Source organism: Colobus angolensis, unplaced genomic scaffold (assembly GCF_000951035.1).
Source record: "Colobus angolensis palliatus isolate OR3802 unplaced genomic scaffold, Cang.pa_1.0 Scaffold173, whole genome shotgun sequence".
In the NCBI taxonomy this organism is placed as follows: Eukaryota; Metazoa; Chordata; class Mammalia; order Primates; family Cercopithecidae; genus Colobus; species Colobus angolensis.
In genome coordinates this window covers 839,759-843,898 of record NW_012114855.1, presented here as the reverse complement: position 1 = coordinate 843,898, position 4,140 = coordinate 839,759, and the positions used below count along the sequence as shown (strand labels likewise).

The following is a 4,140-nucleotide window of genomic DNA, read 5'->3' as shown; positions in this document are numbered from 1 at the left end:
GAGATGGAGTCTTGCTCTGTCGCCAGGCTGGGGTGCAGTGGTGCGATCTCAGCTCACTGCAACCTCCACCTCCCTGTTTCAAGCAATTCTCCTGCCTTAGCCTCCTGAGTAGCTGGGACTCCAGGCGCCTACCACCACGCCTGGCTACTTTCTGTGTTCTTAGTAGAGACGGGGTTTCACCATGTTGGCCAGGCTGGTCTGGAACTCCTGACCTTGTGATCCGCCCATCTCGGCCTCCCAAAGTGCTGGGATTACAGGCATGAGCCTCTGCGCCTGCCCTGGCTGATAGTATTCTATTGCCTTTATCCATTGTCTTTATTCCTTCCTCCGTTGTTGGACACCAAGGTTGGACACTTTGGCTATTGTGAATAAAACTGCAATAAACATGGGAGAGCAGATGTCTGTTTGATAGACTTATTTCCTGTCCTTTGAATAAATGCCTAGTAGTGGGATTTCTGGGTCATATGGTAGTTCTATTTGCAGTTTTTTGTGGAACCTCCATAGTATTCGCCATAGATAAATGTTTGAGATGATGGATATGCCAATCTTGTTCTGATCGCTGTGAGTTTTTTGTATGACAACATCACTATGCACCCCATAAATATGTACAGTTATTACATTGTTCATTAAAAAATTTTTTTTTCAGTTCCAGTGAGCTCCCCTGGTTGGCAGTTTTCCACACAGTAGCGAGAAGGTTACATCTTTGGGGATGACAGGAGCTTCAGGTGGGGAACCCTTCCAGACCTCACCCTATGCTTCTCCCTTTGGCTGGTTTTGATTTTGTATATTTTGGCTAAAGTAACATTGTAATAATAAGTATAGCACTTTCCTGAGTTCTTTGAGTCATTCTAGCAACATTACATCTGAGGTGGTAGTGGGAGCCTCTGAGCTTGTAGCCAGCTGGTTAGAAGGGAGCGGGACCTGGGAGCTCTGGAACCTGTGACTGCTGTCCAAAGTGAGGACAGTTTTACGGAGGGCAGTGCAGGTAACCTGCAAAGTTTGCTTAACCTTGCGTATTTGGCTTTAGAAGTCATTGGACACATGTTCCTAAGATTCTAAAACTTTGGGGAGTAAGGACAGAAATGAGTCTGAAAATACTAAGATTAAAACCATGAGATACTTTGCTTTACTTTCTCCACAGAAACTCATTTTCTCTAAACTCGAGCTTTTGCCGCCTCACATCAGCTGCACTCATAACAGTTTCGCAAGGCTCCCAGCCATGCATGACCTGTTCTTTGAAACATCCCAGTAAAGAACATAACACAGCCGTGTTTTGTTTTGTTTGTTTTCTGCTGGGGCAAGATTGATTATTTAGAAAGCAAGATAAGAATCTTTTAGTAATTTCTCTCACGTAGGCAAAAAAGCAAGCAAGCCAGCAAGCAAGCGAGCAAAAAAAAAAAAAAAAATTACCTGATTTCTTATCTTGGGTAACTGCTGGTTTGCTTTTGCCAAACAAATTCAAGGATTACTTAAACGCTAGGTTGAGTTCACAGCCAGGTTGTCTGGCTCTCCCCTCTTCAGGAAATCAGACTCGTCCTGCTTTAATTACCTCTTTGGAATAGCAAGCAATTTTTGTGCCCAGGCATGAATTCTGGAAGACAGAGAGAATGGAATCACTAAAGGTAAGCTGAACTGGGAGGTTGAAGGCAGGAAAGTGCAGGCATGTAGCAAGAACCAAGTTTTATAGGAAACTAAAGGTTACTGTTATTATCACTGTTGTTTGTTTTATTTTGTTTTGTTTTATTGTATTTAGTTTAGTTTTGTTTTGTTTTGTTTTTTTGAGACAGAGTCTCACTCTTATTGCCCAGGCTAGAGTGGAGTGGCATACTCTCAGCTGACTGCAACCTCCGCCTCCCAGGTTCAAGCAATTCTTGTGCCTCAGCCTCCCAGTAGCTGGGATTACAAGCGCACACCACACACCCGGCTAACTTTTGTGATTTTAGTAGAGATGGAGGTTTCACCATGTTGGCCAGGCTGGTTTCGAACTCCCAACCTGAGGTGATCTTGGATTATAGGCATGAGCCACCGTATTTTTTTTTTCTTTCTAACTTTAGCTGGGAGTCTTGTCATCAAAAATAGATACAGTTGTATGGAGCTGCTTAAGATCTGAACCAAACTAAAAAGAAGAAGGCAGGGGCTAAAAAGTTATTTTAAGAACCCCCCAACCACAATCACTCGTGGGCTGAGCGGGGATCAGGAAGCATGTCTGGTCACGCCATCTTGGAGTAAGAAGCCATGGCTGGTGGCGCTGATGGCTCACATGGAGCTGAACTTGAACATATTGCCAGCGCTGCATGAGGTGGGGAGGGGGTTGTGAGGAGGTGCCGCCGTCATTGCTGCAGCTCCTTCATTCTGTTGAGGGCGCTGCCGGCACAGAAACACTCGAACAGAGTTGGCCTTGCCATTTTCAATGTTGATGGCACCAATGAGCAGGTTGTTGGAGATGTTTTCCAAGTGCCCACGGAACTTGAGCCAGGGGCCAGCAGCTGCGATGTGATCAGTGGTAGCCCTTGCAGGGGTGCTGGTAGGTGTCCTGTCCTGGGTCCAGCTCTGCTTGAGGAAGCCCATCTGCATCAGGAGCCTCCAACTTGAACTTCTTGCCATCCTTGCCTGTCAGGTAGTTGGTCTCTGGGTTGAACGTGAGGGTTCCCGCAATGGCCAGGGCTGTTACAGTCTCTGGGGATGTGACGAAGGCATGGGTCTCAGGGTTTGTGTCTTTGCAGCCCGTGAAGTTCCTGTTGTAGGAGGCGACAGTTATGTTCTTCTCCTGCTTCTTGATGTCCTTCCTGTCCCACTGGCCAGTGCAGGGGCCACAAGCATTGGCCAGGACGATGCCGCCCACATCCCTCAAGGTCTGTGCTTAGCTGTCCCACTCAATGGTGGTGCAGATCTGCTCAGAGCATGGAGTGATCATGAACTGGGATTTGCACTTGAGGCCATGGGCTAGTGCCTGCTTGGCCACAGCTGCTGAGTGCCCCATATCTTCATAGCTTGAATTGGTGCAGCTGCCAATCAGACCCAGTCAGATGTCCAGAGGCCATCCTTCCTTCTCTGCCACCTTGCCCACTTCTGCCACAGGGGGAGACAGGTCGGGGTGAAGGGCCCATTGATGTGTGGCTTCACTTCACTGAGGTTAACTTCAATTAGTTGGTCATAATGGCAGCCAGGGTCAGACACCAAGTGATCCTCGAATTCATCAGCTAGATCGGCAATGTCTGCCCGGCAGGTCTTGCTCAGGTACTACTTCATCCTGTGGTTGTAAGGAAACACGGAAGTGATGGCTCCAATTTCTGCGCCCATGTTGCAGACTATCGTCATGCCAGTGCAGCAGATGGCGTCTGCACCAGGCTCATGGTATTCCATGATTGCACCTGTGCCACCTTTCACTGTGAGGATGCCTGCCACCTTCAGGATCACATCTTTGGGTGAAGTCCAACCAGAGAGGGAGCCCATCAGCTTCACGCCAATCACCTTGGGGCACTTCAGCTCCCAGAGGATCCCAGTCATGACACCCACAGCTCAGCACCCCCAACTCCAATGCAGATGCCCCCAGGCTGCCACCACTGGGGGTGTGGGAGTCAGTGTCAATCAGAAGAACCCCAAGGTATTCATAGTTTTCCAAAATAAGCTGGTGAATGATTCCAGATCCAGGCTTCCAGAAGCCCCCGCCATATCTGACACTTGCATTTGCCGGGAAATTATAAACTTCCTGGTTGATGTCCTTGGCCCGGCGTGGGTTGTTTTCACTCCCCAGCTGGGCCTCCATCAGATGGTCACAGTGGATGGTGGACGGCACGGTCGCTTTGGGAGCCTGCTGCTGATGAACTGCAGCGTGGCCATCTGGGCCATCGCATCCTGCATGGCCACACTGTCTGGCCGCTGCTGCAGGTACATCTTGCCCCACTCGATTTCCTAGCTGGCAGGGTCATCCCGGTATCCATACACAATCTTCTCCGAGAGGGTCAGAGGCCGGTTCAATCGTTTGCGAACAATGTTAATATTCTTCTCTAGCAGGTCATAGTGGATGTACTTGGACTCAGAGTGACTCGTCGCCACCTTGGCCTGTTGGCACAGGACTGAGGCCACATGGTACTGCTGCACACCCAGAGCTTTCTGCAGCCAGATCACCAGTAGGCTGTA

General features: G+C 49.0%; 1 pseudogene across 1 annotated transcript in view; it reads right to left on the bottom strand.

Moving 5' to 3' along the window:
- Nucleotides 1-2,497: 2,497 nt before the first annotated feature.
- LOC105509283 overlaps nucleotides 2,498-4,140 on the bottom strand; it is a 17,903-nt pseudogene continuing 16,260 nt past the window's right edge. The window contains exon 3 of the transcript XR_001001413.1: nucleotides 2,498-4,135. The product of XR_001001413.1 is annotated as an aconitate hydratase, mitochondrial pseudogene (transcript). The remainder of the gene's footprint in view (nucleotides 4,136-4,140) is intronic.